Source organism: Sciurus vulgaris (assembly GCF_902686455.1).
Source record: "Sciurus vulgaris genome assembly, chromosome: 6".
Lineage (NCBI taxonomy): Eukaryota > Metazoa > Chordata > Mammalia > Rodentia > Sciuridae > Sciurus > Sciurus vulgaris.
In genome coordinates, this window is record NC_136466.1 from 94,990,533 (window position 1) to 95,011,741 (window position 21,209).

The following is a 21,209-nucleotide window of genomic DNA, read 5'->3' on the forward strand; positions in this document are numbered from 1 at the left end:
GTATTCTGTCTCTTTTTTTTTTCCACAAAGAGAACTATTTCAAATAGTTATTCAAATTTTTCACACACCAATATGTCTCCAAAATTCTTAAACAATATTGTACATTCCCACATACTAAAACAAAAGAGAAAGAGAGAAAGCTAAAAGCTTAGAAATCTGAAAGTAATTTGAGTTAGTCTGTTTGTTTAAACAATAAAGCATTAATGTTGCCAAAATAAATAAAATACTTTATTCCTTGGGTTTTTTTTCAATTAGATCTTTTTAGTGTCTGCTATACTCTTTGTAACAGTTAAGGACATCAAGTATTGGGTTCATTAAGCAAATAAAAAAACATTCTTTGTAACTTAAGTAATTGTATTTAAGTTTTATTCATAGCGTAGGCAACTATGGAACACAGAATAAATAATAGGGGTTTAGGCCTAACACTATTTAATTGATTTTAACTAACCAGTAGGGAAAACAACATGAAAGGTATAAAAATAAAAAATACAAACATTTTCCAGAGTTTTGAAACACTTCAACACTGAATCTATAGCAAATTAACATAAGGAAAAATTATCTCAGCTATCTCTTATACTGGTTGATTTCACCTTTTTTTAATATTTTATTTATTTTTTCATATTTTTATTAGCACATTATAATCATATTGAATGGTGGGATTCATTGTTACTTATTCGTACATGCACATTTCCTTCTATTATTAATAAAAATAAAATTTGAGTAGTAGTTTTCTGAAGAAGTAATAGAAAAGTTTTATTAGTATAAAACAAGAAAGTATAAATCTTACAAAGGATGAAAGGATGACTTTGCAAAATGAAAGACTAATTCAATGCTTTAAAAATCATTCTCCTGAACCAGGCATTTATGTTCAAAATATAAGAAAATTATCAAACTACATCTTTCAGGATAAATTAGCCAATAAATGTCATACAGAATAAAACTATCAATTAATAAAGCCTGTCTTTCCTTTAGTAGTAAGAAAAAATGGCCCAAATGTTTAGTGATAAATTTTTCATCACACCTGGGTAGCTTATGCATCAAAGTGACAGAATAAATAATATATGTGGGAATGATTCACATTTGTCTTAGTTTGGATTTTCCTAGCAGCCTACCAGGATTCTGTTGGCAGGAGTTTTCAGGACACTCTGTATTGGAGTGGTAAGGCAGAGAAGTTTGTTTTATGAGGGCAGTTGCCACTGGGGCACTCAGGCTTAATCCTAGATAAAGGGTGACCCTGACAGCCTGAGTAGGATATGCCCAACCTTGGGACAAGGGAAGCAGGGTATTCACCCACGAGGGCTCAGTGATGGCGGGCTGTTTCTCAAAAGGGTTGATTCATGAACTCTTCTGATCTGCTGGAAACAGATAAGGTACAAAGACCCAGAGAAAGTTCTCAGGGATAGGACCTGAGGCGTGTGGGCAGTCTCTGCTATAATACTTGAGACCTGGAGTAGGCAAACATTTTCTGTAAAGGGCCAGTTCATGATCTTTGCTGTTCATGATCATCTCTGTCACAGCTACTCAACTGTGCAGCTGTGGCACAAAAGCAGCCAGAGATGATACATAAATGAGTGTGGCAGTGTCTCAATGATACTTTATTTTTGGACACCTAAATTTGAATTTTATATCATTTCATGGGTTACAAAATGTTATTCTTCTTTTGACTTTTTTCAGTCATTTAAAATGCAAAGACTATTCAGTTTGCAGTCTTGAAAGAACAAGTATAGGTTGGATTTGCCCTCAGGCCATAGTTTGCTGTCCCTGCTGTTAGACTATGAAGATATTTATCAAGCATTTATAAAATCCCAAGGGAGATAATGTTCAATTTTTTGAGACTATCACATATCATTTAAAGACCAATCTAACACAAAACAGCCCTAGTGTTTGGAAAAGTAGTTTATTTCTGCGTTGGTGTACTCCTGTATGCTGTAATTACTAGTGAGCTATAAAATGGAGTGAACATGTATGTGAAAATCCAAATGAAAACAAATTATTTCACACTTGTTTTAAAGCTAATAGAGTTCATCTCATTAACCTGTTCTTTTACATCAGAGTAATCTTATATCTGATGACTACTGAAAAAAAAAATGAATTAGTATTCACAGTTTCTCTTCAAGTGCATTGGGCTGACTTGCATATTTAAATTAACTGGCTGAATTCTACATAATGCAATCTAAATAAGTAACTCCAAAATGACATTTTAGAGGAGACTCGAGTGAACTCATTGGAAGGTGTGGCTTGTCTTGGACTCCTTGCATAATAAGGCCTTACTTCTCTTTTGTAGATTTATTAGAAATCAATTTATAAGGTACAGGGGGAACTGCTATAGATTGTAGAAGGACATAAAATCTTCTCCCCAAAGTACCCTTTATGTCAACACTGCAGGAAGCAAAAGACGGAACCAGAGAAGGTAGCTCCAACCTTCCACACAGAGGCACATCACCTGGGGGACACACCTGATCTCTCTGATCATCATTCACTTGTAAAATAGTCAATTTTGCAAAAAGCACCTTGCTAGATGCTGCAGATAGTAAGACAAACAGTTTTTGTAAAATAGATATAGTTTTGTGTCTTAGAGGAAGCATTAAACAATAGTCTTCAAGAGATTTCACAGAAAATTATTTGTTGATTACAACACTATTTGTGAAATACTTTGTATGTGCCAAGTCTGGTGCTAAACCATATGTTTTCATCAAAGAAACATAGACAAATCAGGTGGGCTCATAGAACACAGGCTATGGTAGGAGCAGACATAAAACAAATAAAGTAAGATGATTACAGGCTTTTCTAAGTATGGGGTGGGAGGGAATTTGTTGAATACTATAAAGAATAGCAAAAGACCTACTTAGAAAACTTTGATTTTTTTTTATTATAGTTTTTCAGGAACTATTTTTTTTTTTTTTTTTTTTTTGAAAGGGTTTCATTTAAGCTGAGACCTGAAAGGAAAGATCAAGGAAGTATTCCAAGATGATAGCAAGTGCAAATCTTTTTGTGAGAAAGAAATTGATCTGCTCTCAAAACTGCCAGAAGGCCTGCATATCTAGCAGATACAAAGCAAGACAGAAATCAAGTATGAAACATGAAGATGGGATCTGAAAGTTAAAGAGAGAGAAGTAACTGATGTTGACTCCCAATTTTCTAATTTTATTAACTGGATTGCTGTCTGTATAATTTGCAAAGAAAATGGAAACCAAGGAAAAGGCAAAAGTTGGGGCTAACATCTAGATTTTGATTTATATATATTAAGATGAGTTTTGTATAGACCCTTAAAAGGGGATCTAAATAGTCATTTGGGTACATAAGTCTGGATTTCAGAGAAGAGATTTTGACTGAAGAAATACTCTGGGATAGTTATTACAAAGTGGGAGAGGAAATAGGATTATCTGAGAAGGCTGCTACACCATTCAGTGAATGTTTGCTGGTTGAACGAGTGGACAGGACATTAAAATTTTTCCTTGTAAGTCAGACAAACATATTTAAATCTTCACTGTGCCACTTGCTGAGTTGTGTGACCTTGTGTAAATTACTTAACCACACTGAGCACAATTCTCTGTAAAACTGGAAACAAAAATAACCAGCTCACTTGGTTGGTGTTTTAGTCAGTTTTTTTGCTATAGTGACCAAAAGACCTGATGAGAACAATTAGAGGAAGAAAAGTTTATCAGGGCTCATGGTTTCAGAGGTCTTAGTCCACAGAGAGCCAATTCCATCATCAGGGCCTGAGGTGAGGCAGAACATCATGGCAGATGTGGGTGGCGGAAGAAAGCAGCTCAGGAACATGGCACTGGGAAGCAAAGAGAGAGAGAGAGACAGCTCCTCTTGCCATGGACAGAACATAAACCCCAAAGACATGCCCCCAGGGACCCATCTCCTCCAGTCACCCCCTACCTGCCTCCAGTTACTACCCAGTTAACCCCTGTCAGGGAATTAATGCACTGATTAGGTTGAGGCTCCCATAACCCGATCGTTTCAACTCAAAACTTCTTTGCATTATCTCATACATGAGCTTTTGGGGGACACTCATATCTAAACCATAACGGTTGGTTCTAAGATTAATGAAATTGTGATTATAAACTGTTTTACAGTAGTATGTGGCATATAGCAAACCCTACAGATGTTAACTTTCCTCCACTTTATTTCCACAAACCCCAATGCCAAAGGTGAAATGTCCTCCTGTGTCTTTACCAAAACCTTTTACGTAACAAGCACCAGATTATCTTCTCCTCTCCCTCCTCCTTCCTGCTTTCCTTTCTTTCTTCTCCTTCTTTCTTTCTCTCTCTCTCTCTCTCTCTCTCTCTCTCTCTCTCTCTCTCTCTCTCCTCCACTCTCTCTCTTTCTCCTTCTTTCTGTCAAAATTTGTTCAGCACCTACTAGATAAATAATGCTTCTTTTGGTCGCTAAAGATACAGCAACAAACAAGAGTGTGATAGGAAAAAATGCAAACAACCTTCAATTTTTTTATCATCCTAAAGACAGAAGTAAATCAAACATCCAACTAATCTAATTTAAAATGATAAAATCAGTCACAAGAGAAAAAATACTGCAAATATCTGTTAATTCAATTTTGTAGCATAGCTTAATGTGAACAATTGTAATCATTTTGTTAAAAATAAACAACTTGTCTTTTTCCTGAAATGTTAGCATTTATGTCTTTAACTTCTCTTGTGTTTCTTCAGCAATAAACCTGGGACTACAGTGCCCACTTTGAAACATGGTTGTAGAAAGTAACTGAGACCATCTACTCAAAGCATATCATACAGTTTTGGGTACAAAACAGACAATTAACAATGTTATTTCCAGCTTCCTTCTCAAATTTTAAAAATAATTTCTGACATTAAAAAGTTTTATGTGTGTTATGCTATCAAAACTAAATAAAGTACAAATATTTAAAAAATTTGCTCAAGATTGAAACCTGTCTGTTTTTTTACACAAGTTTTTAGAAGTAACATTTTAAATAATTTTACTTATAACAATTAATGGCATTTATTAGAAAATATAATTTTTTTTTTTTTTTCAATATGGTACCAGGGATTGAACCCAGGGGCTCATTCCCACTGAACTACATCCGTAACCCTTTTTTTATTTTTTGAGACAGGGTCTCACTAAGTTGCTTAGGGTCTCACTAAATTGCTGAGACATGCCTCAAACTTGTAATCCTCCTGCCTCAGTCTCTTGATCTGCTGAGAATACAGGCATGCACCACCGTGCCCAGCAAAAAAATAAATATTATTTCTTGAAAAAATTTCAGAAGGAATATGAAAATTTAACAATTGGCCAGCAGATGGCGCCAAGGCTCCAAAAATCTTTGTGCCAGTCACAAGGCCTCCAAAAATTAATTTAGAGCTAGGAGATTAGTCATTTGTTTTTCTACTTTTGTACAGAACAACCATCTTGAAGAATCATGGTAAAACATTTCCTACCAGGCAAGACTTCCTCACATGACCCTACCAGATTCTTGCTTTGCTGTTCACATTTTAACCTATTGTTTTAAGTAACACCAGGACCCTTAGCACATAAGCTCAGTGAAGAATTTGTTCAGCAAATATTAAACCATGAATGAAGTACAAGTGTTAAAGAAAATTAATCCCAGCTCTCAAATTTTATTTATTTTAAATCCAAAATAATATTATAGAAACTGATTCAAATCAACTTTCCTGGGAACATGAAAGTTAGAGTAGAAAGTATTTCATATGCATTAATGACACATGGAAATTTTGTTCTTGAGGACTACGAATAACCACTTCTTTTCAAAGAAATTTACCCTTTATGTGGATTGTTTTCTGTTTGCCCATTTCGGGACTGTGAATTTTTAAATCTGTTCTACATGTTTCTAGGTGACTCTGAGATTTTGAGTCTTCATTGTCTCATTAAGATGATTCAGGTTTCTTCTATCTTTACTTTTAAAGATAAGAAATAGAATATATTGAAATTCTCTGACATCTTCAACAAAATAATTATAAATGATCAAAAAAGGAAAATTGGAAATTTCATCATTTTTTACTAACCAAATTTATATTGGTATTGATAGGTTAGATTGTACTGCTATAATCTACATCTTCCAAAATCTTAGTGAATGAAGAAACAAAGAATTATTTCTCACTTATATCTCAAGTTTTCTTGAGGCTGTTTGGAGACTTTTCTCTGCACTTGCTCACTTCAGGAACTAAGCCAAATAGTGTTTTTCTCTGTGGCACAAGGAGAGAACAGTAAATCTGCACTTGTCCAAAAAGCTCCCACATGAAAGTACCACATCACTTACACTTAAATTTCTTTGGCCAAAACCAGTCTCATGGACACACCAAACAGCAGTGGACCTATGCAGCAGACAGTTGGAATATCTTGTGAAGAGACACTATAATTTATAACTATTAAATCATTATATTCATGTATAACACAGTGGAAGGTCTACTAGAACACAAAATATTTTACACGAGCTTTTATGTCCTTACCAAACTTCTCTGTATTTCTCACCTTTGTAAGGTAAAAGATTAAAGAAAATGCAAAAAGTTCTTCCTTTTATGTTAAAACTTGTTGGAGAGAAAAGACTGTTGGGGGAAAAAACACTCTTATGGCAACCAATGTCAGATGTTTTGATAAATATTCTCATAAGTGCTAAGGAAGATGAATGAAGAGACACAAAATGTGAGATAGAGAAGACTAAATGAAGGAGAGGAGATTTGATATGGATTACAGGAAGCATAGAATTTACCTTAAAGAAGCAGGATATTTGAGAAACAGGAATAACGATGAGAAAAGACCGAGGTGAAAATAGGGAAGATTGAGTACAAATTGTGCAAAGCATTTGACTGAGACCATTAAGTTTCCCTGACTGGCAAAAAATTTAAGAGAATGTAAGGTGTGTGTGTGTGTGTGTGTGTGTGTGTGTGTGTGAGGGAGAAGTGGGTGGCAGAAGTGATAGGCATGGGGAATGGGAAGAAAGTATCTAACTATTGTCAACTCATACCTTTGGCAGAAAAGATCTTTTTTTTTTTTAAATTCTACCATCAATTATCACCATCATTTTATTTAAAAAAAAAAAAAGACCATTTATCACAAAAGGCAAAATAAAAAATCTGAATTTTTTTTTTTTTTTTTTTTTGCAGGGGATGGTACAACAGGGATTGAACTCAGGGGCACTTAACCATTGAGCCACATCCCCAGCCCTTTTTTTTATATATTTTATTTATAGACAGGGTCTTGCTAAGTTGTTTAGATCCTCCCCCATCTCAAATTTTTAAATTTATTTAATGTTAGTTATTTACAACCCTAACTATATATCCATATTTTTGTCTTTTTACTGTAAGTCAGTGAAAATTGTCACAAGTCAACTTTTGTTGATAACTGACCTAAAAAGGGAGAGTTCAAATTTTTATTAACAAGAAGGAACCAAGACTGAATAATTCCAACCAGTTGGCACACAATAACTGCTGTACATCTTTAAGTAGACAGCTGACTAGAATTGACCGAGGAGATATAGGAAACTAGGAGAATTCCAAAATACCTCTGCAGCAACCCCAGTTACAGGCACCTGGATTAGGATACAGAGGAATAGAAGAGAGACCTTTTTTTCAATGGTACATTATAATTATGCACAATAGTGAGATTCATTAGGCCCTATTTGTACATGCACATGACATAATTTTATCAATTTCCTTCCCTTGTATTTTCTCTTATGCTCCCTTCTCCTCCCCTTTATCTACTTACTCTACTTTTGATCACCCTTCTATCATTTTAATTTTTTGTGTATTATAATTATATATAAAAGCTGTGGTATATTTGTACCTGGACATAGCATAATTTGATAGATTTTGTTCCCCAGTGCTTCCCCATGTCCTCCTCTCCTTCCTTTTTCCAGATCCCCTTCCTCTACTTTATTAGTCTTCTTTCTATTTTCATGAGATCGCTTTTCTTTTTTATTACTTTTTTTTTTTTTTTTAATTTTCAGGAAAGAGGCATTTCTTAGAAGTAAAACAAAAAAGAGACTTTAAAAGTAAGCCTATTTTTCCACTAGAGAAGGTTTTTATTTCTTTTAATAGTTTGAATAACAAGCAAAGTTCTTACATATCTGACACATCATAATGTTCCACAGATCTTGGAAAATGCTACATAAATAAAACTCTAATTCAGAAATGAGAAAAGAAGAGTATTTCAAACATCAGTCCCTGGTCAGGAGTTATCACTTAAACTTTCCTCTGGTAGACCTGTCCCTGGGGAATGCCACCCGCTGATCTTGTTTATGTAACTGTAATCTCAATTGTGTTTTTACTTTTGTTGTGACCCAGTCAACCACACAGCCATAGGAACAGGATACTGCTTAAGCATTCAATGATAGTTATTTGTACTTGTGCAGCTCTAGAGAGAGAAAGCATTACTTAGATTAGAATACAAGCATTTATCAAGAGTTATTGAAACTAGGAGTATATTTTATCTTTAAGTAGTTTTAACCTAACTAAATCACAGTGCTTTTCTTTAAAGTAATATAATACTTTTTCTGGGAAAAAAATTTAAACGTTTTTACATCAATGAACTTTTAGAATGTATTTCTTTATACAAGGAATTCTTCTCTACTGCAAATAAATCAACTGATGGTATAATTTTTTAAAGAGCCAACATCCAATTGAGTTCATTATATAATATTAGTCATCATTTTGGAAAATGCTTATGGTCACATGTTTTTAAACAATAACAAAGTTAATTTTCTCCCTGTTTTAAATGTGAAATATTTCCAGTCTATCAAAACATACAGAGAAAAATAGTAGAAATATCTAAGTACCCACCTCGAGCCTAAATGTAAAGTATGAAATGAAATCATCCACATCTCCACACACACACTGATCCAAACTTCTTTTCCAGATCCGAGAGATAAAATACAATCTCAATTTGATGTCTGTCATTATCCTGCATAGTGCTGTATCTTTACAATGTGTGTAAACATCAATAAACAATCACAAGACTGTTTGGCATGTTTTAAAACTTACCTGTGATACTCCATCATCCATATCCTTTCCATTTTTCTTTTATCCCTTGATTTTAGATGACTTTGTTTCCAAGACTTTCTCCCCTCCTCCCTGCCTGCATTTTTTCCATATTTTTATTATGAGCAATGTCACCATCATCTTCTTGTCTCAGTCTCCTTGTACACATATGTGAAACCTTCTGTAAATTCCACATCATTACCTGGCAGTCTCTTACCAGCCATGCAAGTTTTCTGTTGCTTCTTCCCCTCACCAACACTTCTTTTTCTAAAATTTTCTAGTTTTATGCCAATCTCATGGGTGTGAAATGGTGTTATCTAGAGATATTTTCTTGTATTAATGGACATTGGATTTTTCTCTTCTGTGAAATGGCTCTTCAAATTTTTTTCTGTTTCTCTGTTGGGTTATTAATTTATTTGTTACTAATTTTGTCAGTATCTTTATACATTTGGAATGTTAATCCTTTGAAAGTTGGTGTTAATCACTATAAATATCTTCTCTCAACCCATGGTTCGATTTTTCACTTTTTAAACCTTGATTTTCATGCACATGAAATAATATTAGAAATACTATAAAACTACCATGTAACCTTATCCATTCACATTATGATTTTTCTTCTTATATCTTGTGTCTTATTTAAAAACAAAAACTCTCTCTGCTATGATTTGAATGTGTCCCCCAAAATTCCTGTGTTATTAATTTAATCACCAAGGCAGCAGTATTGAGAAATGAGACCATAAGAGGAGATCAGGCCATAAGGATTCTGCCCTCGTGAATGAATCAAGTACATTTTTGCCAGAGTGGATTAGTTATTGTGGGAGTGGTTTCCTCATAAAAGGAATATGACCATTCCTTCCTCCCCTACCAGTGCTGCCTCTCTCCTTGCCATTCAATTCATGCACTCTGTGTTGCTGAAACCTGCTTAGGTTTCACAGTCTTTCTCAATACAGGGTTCTAGGCAGCCACTCCCAAGTGACTACCAGTAGCCAGTAGGATTATACTATCTCAGCTTTATGCCAAATCACAGATAAGGAAAATGGCATTCTGCAACAGTGACATTCCCTTTTCATTATACATAAGTGATTCAAATATTTGCTTTTATTACCTCTTCTGGTTTTGTTTGTTTTTTACTTTATTTTATGGGTATATTATTATTTTATTCTCTAATCATGGATTATTTGTCTTTTCAATTATATGATGTTTTTAAGTGCAGTATTAACCATCACTACAATTTAGTTACTGAATTCTCATATCTAATATTTAAAAAATCTATTTAGGCAACTGGTTGGTGATTGCTGGATTCATTGGTTGAACTTAGCTGTGATGTCACTGGTGAAACGTTTTTAGAGATGCACATTTACAAGAGTATCAGGTGGTAGCTGACCTATAACATTGTGCATTTTTGTATTTTATGAGGACAATAAGTTTTGTTTATTGCAAAGTATGTAACTAACTAATATACCCTGAATTCTGGACAATAAGTCTAAAAAGGTGACTAAAAATTAGTTTATATTTTATTATTGAAATGGGACATGTTCTACATGACAAAGGCATATTTATCAAGTTTTAGCAGGAGTCTCATGGTCTAGGGAATTCTATCTTATATGATGCTTAATTTTGCTTTATAGTGGAGCTTCCTCTAGAAGGCACTAACCTCACCACTACCGCCAAAAAAAGTTCAAGTCTGATGATAGCAAAAGTGAAAAGAGCTGGGTTTTGGAATTAATCTCTGCTCAGTGTCTTACCAGCTATGTGATGCTGAGTAAATTATTAACCTTTAAGAACCCCAGATTCTTCATCTGCAAGATGGAACTCATATCACTTAACTTGTAAGAATAATGCTATAAAGATTAAAATTAAATATGTTTTTTAAAGAAAACAGAGCTTTACTGGTTACTTATGAAGTTGTTTTTGCTGATTTTTTTTTTTGTTTTGTTTTGTTTTTGTTTGTCACCAATTGAAGCTGAGGAGGCAGTATTACACAGGCCTATATTTATATGTGACCCAACCCCACCCCAGGATAATTAGTGAGAGGTCCACATGGCTATGTTGGGTGGCTGCCTTCCCATCCAGTTTGGATCTTTGACTCAGGTTTTGAGACCCAAACACTGGCTTTTTCCTCACGGGTAGACAGGACACCCCAGACACTGGCCCTTGGGATATATACTGTCACCAGGTGTCCCCTGAAGTCTCCCTGCTACACTAGCACTTGCAACAACTCACAGTTTCTGTTTTTTATTCTATTTGTAGCTTCTTCACTACCTGGAATCATATGTGAATCCTATATATGAACTTGTTCATAACATGAGTGTTTTAGTCAAGGTTTTCAATCACGGTGACCCAAAGACCTTACAAAAACAAGGAGAAAATTTTTATCTGGTGCTCACAGTTTTAGAGGTCTCAGTCAATAGATGGCTGACTCTATGCTCTGGGACCAAGGTGAGGAAGAACATTGTGGCAGAAAGGTGTGGAGGAGGAAAGCTCAGGACACCACTATCAGGAATCAGGAGAGGGTTTCTCACCAGGGACAAAATATATACCCCAGTGACCTACCTCCTCCAGCCATACCCTACCTGCCGAGAGTTACCACCCTATCACTGGATTAACCAATGATTAAGTTAAGACTCTCATAACCCAGTCATTTCATTTCTGAATGTTCTAGTATTGTCTTTCACATGAGCTTTTAGTGGATACCTCATATCTAACCCGTAACACTTGACTCCACATTATAAATATAAATTCAATAAGAGAAGCCAATTTGTCTCTCATTTTTACTAACAGATCCTCAGTGGCAAAAGCATACAACAAATTCATTAAGTATTTGTTAAATAAGCAAATGATTCACCAAGCAAATATACCTACTTTATGCAGCTGAACATAAATTTCATCTTTGATTTAAGAAGTTTTAAGTAAGTCACACAAAAATAATGGGAAAGATTAATTTACTAAAATTTTTTGTATAGGAAATAAAGAAAAAATATAGTAAGACCTCTGTCTCTTAAAAACAAATATATCTGGAAAGGAAGAAAACCAGTATGAATTCTTTTGTGCTAAGTAGTAATTAAAGGTATAGGTATTAATTCATAATTTGTTTTTATATAAAAATAAATATCAGCGTAAATATCTGTTTACTAAGAAGGCCAGAAACACACACCGCAACAGCAAGGAGCAAATCTAGCACTCAGATCTTGGCTTCTGAATGCCATTCTCCTCTAAAAGATTCCATAAAGAAACGGCTGATCATAGGACCAGGGCAGAGAAGGTACAAGATGATCCTGGAACAATTATGAGTAAGAAGGAAAGCAGAAGAGTTGCCCCAGCAGCTAAGCAGAACACAGAATTCTGCTTACCTGTGTTACCTTTGCTACAGAGAACATATTTGGGACAATGGGAAAATTGTGAATGGAGTTTGAAGCAGTAACACATCAAAGTCGATATCCTGATACTGATGGTTTTATTTTGGTTATGTATATGAACATTCTTGTTTATAAGATATATAATTCTAGCCGGGCAGAGTACATGCCTGTAATCCCAGTATCTGAAGAGGCTAAGGCAGGAGGATCACAAGTTTAAGGGCAGCCTCAGCAATTTAGGTAAACCTGTTTCAAAAGAAAAAAAATTTTTTTTTTTTTTAAGGACTGGGGATGTAGTTCAGTGGTAAAGCACCCCTAGGTTCAATCCCCAGTACCAAAATTTAAAAAAAAAAAAAAAAGATGTAATCTAAGGTATTCAGGAGCACTCTTAAATAATCCGGGAAGGGGGTTCCTTGTACTTGCACTTTTTCTATATGTTTAAGATAGTTTCAAATTGTTTAAAATTGAACTTTAAAAAAAATGAAACCAAGATCTATTTGCCCACCCATCAGATTTGTCAAAATGTATTCTTGCCAGGGAGAAAAATAATGGCAAAGTATTGCGCGAGATGGTATTCTGACCACTTCTGGTTTCCACAGTTCTTTCCGTGGCCCAGGGAACAGATGTATCAGTCAGTCCATAAAAGAACAGAGCTCACTGAGCCAGCCCATGGGAGATTTTTATTAGTAAAGCTGTGAAAACAAAATCAGCACTTTCATTTATTTCCATTGGGAATTTAAATTAGTACAACTCCTTAGGAAGGAAATGTGGCAATGTCTATCAAAATTACAATTGCATATCCTCTTAAACAACAGTACTCACACTGGCAATGTACCCTAGGGTAAATATGCATGTGAAAGTAAAATAAGGTCTTTATAGGTTTACCACTGCAATATTGTAAATGCCAACAATTGGGAAAACTCCATGTCCATAAATAGATTAAGTTAATCATAGTACATCAATGAAATAGAGACAGGCATGCTATTACCCTGATATAATCAGTACATGTTGTATATACGTATCGAAATACCACAATGTATGCCATAATTAATATGTTTTAATTAGAAAGAAAAATAAATCTTAAATATATATATATATATATAGCATAGTGAAAATTTTAAGGTCGGGACAGTACATATATTACATTCTGTGTCAAAATAAGCAGAAAAGAGAAATAAAAATACTTATATTTGCATAAAACTGAAAAGTTCATAAGAAACAGCTAACTATGGTTATCTGGTGAAGAGACAGGTGAGCACTGAGCAACCAGGCTGTTCAGAAGTCTTTCTGGCTGGTGTTTTTATACTTCTGTTGAACTGTGAGTTGCCATCACCTATCCAAACATTAATTTTGACAATCACTCATTAGACATTTTGGGTTCTCAAAGTTTTTCCTTAGCCAAGAAGTGACTTCATTTCCCTCCTCAAATTTGGGGTCTAGCAAGATGGCTGCTTGCTCCTCTTCCCAGTCTTCCCCATTTCAATCTCCTCATAGATACCAGGAAGTTAGCCTGGTCCTCAATTCTACCTCCAAACCTTCTCACCAGCTCTTTAGGGAAGTGAACAAAACAAGGTCCTACTGGAAGGCAATTTGTCCTCAATGGTTGGGGCCATAGAGGAGCTAACCCCAACAGGTTTATCAAAGTCTTTTTTCTAAATACATTACATTTGTTCTTTGCCCAAGAGAAACTCTAATGACCAGGATTTCCTCCACTTCCATGAAGCATTCATTTACTCCTTGGTGGTGCCCCTCTGTGGGCACACAAGGTCTTACCGGCCCCAGGACTCTCTTCCGCTCTTCAGTTTGGTGAGTGCTAATGTGTATGTTACCACCATTCCCTTTATTTAATACTGAACTGAACTGCATCTATCTCTAAATAGGCCAAAGGCTCTGCCCAAATTTGGAGAAACATTTAAAAACGAGTCAAAACTGAAGATTTCTGGCTCTAACTCAAGATTAAAAGGATAAACAAACCCTGCCCAAATGGAATCTAGTTCTGATATATTTTCCTGCCTTTCTAATTAAAGCCAAATGTTTGAATATTTCCCAAATTACCTCTGATGAAATACACCGTATTATTTTGCCTTACAAAGCAAATGAGCTAGTGGTACTGTTAGTAAATTTATCTCAATTCATCCAGTCTCTCAGTTTATTTGCACTGGGGTGTCATGAAGTCTCCCAAGGACTGGCTCAGCAAGAATACAGAGGGACCAGGGGAAAGGATTCTGGGATATTAGGGATCAGTTAACATCAATAGTGGAAAAGTGAAATCTTCCGACTGATCATGTTTCAAAATAATTCCAATACTAATGATCTCAAACATTCCACAGTGCACTGCAGAGTTCAATATAGGTTTTATCCCATTTTATTCCTATAATTTGAGGTAGATATAAATGTATATCCCCATGTCATAAGTCAAAAGAGAGATAATGGAATTTCTCCAGATCATACAATGAGGAAGAAGCAAACCTATGAAGTAAGTGCCTGCAATAAGCTTATCTTCAGTGAGCTGAGTAAATCTCTGTGATTATTAAGTTTAATAATTCTATTAATAATGGGTATTTCCAAGTTCAAATGAGTTTTAAATTTTATGAGGCTACTGAATGCCTCGAGAACAGTGTCTGCGGAGGCTGGGAATTCCAGAAAATAGGAGCTAAAAAGGTTAATTTATTCTGACAGAAGGATGATTGATGTAAGGTAAAATTACTTATCTCTAATTAACCCAGTCCATTATTGAGTTCTTAACAAGAAGAATATGGGTATCAAAAATGTCACTCAGAAGGAAGTCAACTGAGAAAGCTGGTAGTCAGTACTATTTTGGGAATGATCATCGTTTCACTTGTTGGCCATTGGGAATGCTTAAAGTCATCTTCACATTTAAGCCAGAATCTAAAATTCTTCTTTATTCAAATCTCTGTTTAGGGAACTATGGGGCTTAAGGTTAAGGAGTACATTTTAACACTAACTTAAGTTTAAGAATGTCTTTCAAAAGTCTTAAGGAGAAATGTTTATTTTTTAATCATCCCAATTCTGTTTACATACAAAAAGTCTTCAAATAAAAATAGTTAAACATCGTTAGTGAGCTGTTTGTGACCTGTGATTTCACAATAGGCCTAACTCCTCTCCACCACTCTGACCTGCCATGTTACAATAGGGAGTCAAATAAAATGATAATATTGATAGCCCTTCTGCTAAAATTAACAGTATCTTGACAACTTAATACTGCTTTACAGAAATTTTGAGGGAAGTTAGCTAGGAGAACTCAGGAAAGTTAAATAAAAAGAGATCATATTGTGTGGAGCTTCAGAAGTAGAAGAAACTTCCAGTCCATTCTAGGTTCTCTCATTATTATTGAACTAAATTGTTTGTGTCCTCTCCCCTAAAATTTTCAGGCTGAAATCCTAACCTCCAATGTGATGATTTTAGGACCTGGAGTTTTGGGAAGGTAATTATGTTATGAAAGTGGAGCCTGCATGAGAGGGACTAATGCCCTAATAAGAAGGGGCAGGAGTTTGCCCTTACTTTCTGCTTTCATGTGAGGACACAAAGAAAACCCCCTGCAAACCAGGAAGAGTACCCTCAGCAACCACCAGATCTACTAACACCTGGAACCTGGAATTCCCATGCTCCAGAACGGTGAGAAATAAACATTTGTTGTTTAAATCCCCCAGTCCACGGTTTTTTCTTATAGCAGCCTGAACTGACTAAGACACACATTTATGATTGGGAAGAAGAGGGCTTTCCTGTTTCACTCAATATGGAAGATAGAGAGGACAAAAGTCAAGCCCTGGAGTTACCCAAGAGCTGCTTCTTAAAGTGGCTATATTTGGATCAAAGGGAGATATCAATAACCCTCTCTGCAGGCATCCTCAGTGATAAAGTGAACCCAGATGAAGCTTCACAACCCTAAAAATTGCACAAAGTTATAAGGAGACCACGAGCAGCAATAAAACCAGGCAAAGGTTTCTGGAGAAGGGAACTTCCTCACCTTCAATAAGCAACCTCAACACCTCCATTTAATATTCCTCCTCCCTGACCAAAGAGTTAGATCCTAGTAGAAGGCACTGAAGGGGTTACATTTGAAACATACCTGAGATTGGATTTTTACAGTAGAGTAAAATTAGTTTGTTTGGCTTTAAAAAAAAAAAAAAAAAAACTGAGAGCAATGAGAAAATTATAGAATGTGATCAAGAAATTGTTTTGGGAGAGTCTATTAAACACTATTGGGAATTGTAATTGCAGAAAAATAAACATTATTGTATATCCACCAAGTGGAGTCTACTCAATAAAACTGGTTACACTAAAATATTGACTTTCTAAAGCAACCTGGTAGGGTGTTTTTTGAAGATGGGAGTTAGAAATTTTCTTTATAAACTGAAAGAGGTGGTACCCACAACCATAAATACCAGTGACTTGGGATTGCTGAGGAAGGGGGATTGCTGAGGAAGGAGGATCGAAAGCTCCAAGGCCAGCCTCAGCAATTTAGCAAGGCCCTGTCTCAAAATAAAACAATTTAAAAATGGATTGGAGATGTATTTCAGGATAAAGTGGTCTGGGTTCAATCCCAGGAAAGAGGGAAGGGAAGGGAAGGAAAGGAAAGGGAAGAGAAGGGAAGGGAGGGGAGGGGAGGGGGGGAAAGAGGAGAGGAGGGAGAAAAGGGGAAGGGAGGGGAGGGGAGGAAGGCAAGAGAGAGGAAGGAAGGAAGGAAGGAAGGAAGGAAGGAAGGAAGGAAGGAAGGAAGGAAGGAAGGAAGGAAGGAAGGAAGGAAGGAGGGAAGGAAGGAAGGAGGGAAGGAAGGAAGGAGGGAAGGAGGGAAGGAAGGAAGGAAGGAAGGAGGGAAGGAAGGAAGGAAGGAAGGAAGGAGGGAAGGAGGGAAGGAAGGAAGGAAGGAAGGAAGGAAGGGAGGGAGGGAGGAAGGAAGGAAAGAAAGAAGAACAAGGGAGAAAGAAAGAAAGAAAGGATTACTGGTGTGCGACATGGCACCCAGCTAGATCTTCAAGTTTTTAATGCATTCTCTTATACTTTAATTTCTAGGCAAGAGAACAAACTCTCAGTATTCACTTTCATATTCACAGTGTATATGACAGAAGCTGGACTACAGAAAAATGTTATAAAAATGATTTTCAAATTAATCTATCACTTTCTACCTATTTTTCCATTCTGCTGTCATGTATAGCAACATCTTAGTCATCACTACACACCACTGCACATCACTACCCAAGATTTGGACAGGGGAATAGTTTTAATTGTTTTTACAATGTACATGCATCATTTTTGTAATTAAGAAAAACTAAAATAAAATTTAGCATTTTATTCACTGTTTTCCTTTCCTTATCAAATCAGTCTTTGATCTGCACAAGTTTGATATTCACACATAAAATTCACAAATGCTGAACATATGTTTGTTTTGCCAGTGTAGCCTCTGTTTTTTTTCTGTAAAGAGCACCTGTTTTCCTTTGATGAATACCCAACTACCATCTCGGTTTCATGCGACAGTGCAGCCAGGAAAGCAACCTTCTCTATTCCGCCATCTTGAAATCCCCAACCACCATCTCACAGTCTTGGTAGACCTGTCAATGTCCTGGTCAAGGGGTGGGCACAAGCAAAGCCAGCTGAAATTTAATCTTTCTTCTCAGTATTTGAATCCTGAGCAGTAACACAATGGACAACCATAGAGCCAATTTTTCCCAATAGTGATCTAATTAAGCTGTCCTAATATCTTGGACACCAAAGCTAGATTGTTTCCTATATCTCTGAGGCATGACTATTCAGCCTGACTTTTAAATCTATGGGGTACAGAACATTTACAAAAGTTCCTCCCCAACCTCCTTCACCCTAGAATTAGAGGGAGTTGGTTTCTGATTTTGGCAGACCAAACCACATAAGAACCTTGGAAACCATTAAGAACTCATCTACTGTTCTTCTAGATCCCTCTCTCTTCCTTTACTTTCCTAATATTTTAAGGAACCATTCCGTCTTTCTGCTTTAACTGTTTACCTGATGAAATCTGCTGTCTCCACACCTAAGCCTGCAAGCTGCTGCAGAAATCATTCTGTTGGTGTCTCAATTCATTTTCAGTTTCTATTCCCAGTTAGGTCTTCCATATCTATCATAAAATTTTCTATTTTTACCCTCACTTTCTCATTCTCCAAGTAATTTCAGAACTTTCTTTTCTTTCTTTTCTCTAGTTGGAGATTTGAAGAGAGCAGTAATCCTGTAATCCCAGTGGCTGGGAAGGCTGAGGCAGGAAGATGTCAATTGCAAAGCCAGCCTCAGTAGCAGTGATGCACTAAGCAACTCAGTGAGACCCTGTCTCTAAATAAAATACAAAAAAGGCCTGGGAATGTGGCTCAGTGTTTAAGCACCCCTGAGTTCAATACCCCGCACCAAAAAATAAAAAAACAACTCCCAACTAGGTCCCTCCTCAGCAATAGTTGAACAGAGAAAATAAAGACCATAAGATAAAAATTCACTACACGGGCTGGGGTTGTGGCTCAGTGGTAGAGTACTTGCCGCATGCATGAGGCACTGGATTTGATCCTCAGGACCACATAAAAATGAATAAATAAACAAATAAATTTTTATTTGTCCGTCTACAACTGTTAAATAAAAACTATTGGAAACCATTGTTATGGACTAAGCTTCTGTGAAATTAAAAGGAAAAGTATTATGAAAGCAATACTGAAAGAGCTTTTCAAAATGAAGCCAAGAGGCCATTAAAGGAATGGGACTTACACAGGGCTCAAACTGCTGCCTGGAATGTGAACTTTGGTCACTTTCTCCCTTTGACTAAAGGCATCTGGAATGACTGGAACAACCAGAAAACTACATTGTGCTCAGAGACTCCAAATGCATATCAAGGCTTTATCAGACTCTTGTTTTCTGGACATTTCCACTCGGTTTATTTTTGTTTTCTCTATCTTCTATCAGACATGGAGCCCCTGTCAAGCCACCCTTGCATTCATTTTCAACTTCAACAGGAGTTTCTCTTTAATCAATTTTAATTAACTTTTAATGATTAGGAACTTTTTACCTGTATAAGCTCCCATTTCCTCTACCTCCTTCAGAATATTGATTCAGAGGAATCTGAACTTTTGTCTCCTAAATTGAAATTCCTAAGACCTCTAAATAAAGTTCTTTTACTTTTCTAGCGTCTGAGTTTGAGCTGATTGACACTTCTTAACAGAGCAAGCTAAAAATCAAAAGGGAGTCACTCATACCAAAGTTCCACATCATACTTGAATGTACTTAATGCTCCTGAATTATATACTTACAGTGGTTAAATGGTAAATTTCATGTTATATGTATTTCACACAACTTCTAAAATCTAAAAAAAAAAAAAAAAATCTTTTTAAGACTAAAAAAAATAATGTAAAGTTGGATATCATCAAGCTGAAACTAAGCTGTTTATCTGACCTTCTAAAGAATTCAGGACTAGTTCAATCCCCAGTACCGCAAAAAAAAAAAAAAAAAAAAAAAAAAAAAAGAATTCAGGACTAGAGAGGTAACAGCCAAATTTCCTAACCAGGACAATTTCAGCTGCCATAGCAATAAAGTTCAATTCTTACCCCAAACCAGATACATCAATACATGTCTGTAATCCCAGCTATTCTGAGGCAGGAGGATGGCAGAGTTGAGGCCGTCCTGGTCAACTTAGACTGTGTCTCAAAATTAAAAATAAAAAGGGTGGAGATGTAGCTCAGTGGTAGAGCATCCCTGATTTCAATACCCAGTACTGTGAAAAAAAGAAAAAGGAAAAACAAATACTTCAAAAAGGTAGAACCTGAAGTAACCCAATGTTAATTAATCAGATGTTTTTATTGTTCCGTCTCTCTACCTACAAGGACAGTAACTTTGAAATGATCAACCCTGAGGAACTAGATTACAATTGATAGTATTAGTATAGACTCATGATTTTATTAATAGACAGATCTGGAAATATGTGTATATACATTCATATGAATATGCATATATAACAGAGCTCTGTCCACTGAGATAGACTTGAAATACCATATTCCAAAGGCCAGCTGCCTGGACTTGAGCAGGGAAAGCACATAATGAGCTTGTTAATATCATGTGTGCTAAAAAATAAGAAAGTAGTCAAAATATGATGGAGACATGACAAGAGAACACATAATCCATCTTAAAGGGGCTTCCACAAGCTAACTTGGGGATAAATATAGCATCCAGATAAATATAGTAATGAATCAAGGTCCATATTAATCAATATAATACACACAAACACACACAGGGAAAGTTTGATGAGAAATGGGATACTTGCAAAGCTTCAAAGAAACTCGCCACAAAACAATTCCCTAATTACCAAAGGAGAAAGAAAAAAAAAAACATAAGAAAATCCTAACAGACACACACATACTTAATCAAGTGACCATTAGTAATGGGATAAATAAAAATCATGTATCACCTAACAGAATTCAGTAAGAAAACAGCAACGTTTTCGAGATATTCCTATCAAAATCTAATCATTCAGCCTTTCTCAACTGTACCACAGAACACGGTGACTATTTCCTCAGCTCTCTCAAGAATGGTAAGGAATTAATGCCATTCTAGGCATTTTGGAAAGAGTTAATTTTTTCATGAAATAGATGCTTTGATAGTTAATTTTACATGTCATCTTAACAGGGCCACAAGATGCCCAGACAGCTAGTTAAACATGATTTCTCACTGTGTCTGTAGGGGTGTTTCTAGAAGCAATTAGCATGTGAATTGGTGGACTTGGTAAAGCAGATGGTTTTCCTCAATGCGGGTGAGCATCATGCAATCTGTCAAGGACCTGAATAGATCTCTGTCGCCTAAGCCAGAAATCCAGGGTCATCCTTGGTTCTTCTTCCTTCCACTACAATATGTGTCCAGTTAACAT

At 35.9% G+C, this 21,209-nt stretch overlaps 1 long non-coding RNA gene across 1 annotated transcript; it reads left to right on the forward strand.

Annotated features, from left to right (window-relative positions):
- Window positions 1-1,270: 1,270 nt before the first annotated feature.
- Window positions 1,271-18,628, forward strand: LOC306663211. Its single transcript, XR_013764397.1, has 3 exons — window positions 1,271-1,370; window positions 15,721-15,964; window positions 18,517-18,628. It is a non-coding gene; the product is annotated as an uncharacterized lncRNA (long non-coding RNA).
- The last annotated feature ends 2,581 nt before the right edge of the window (window positions 18,629-21,209 follow it).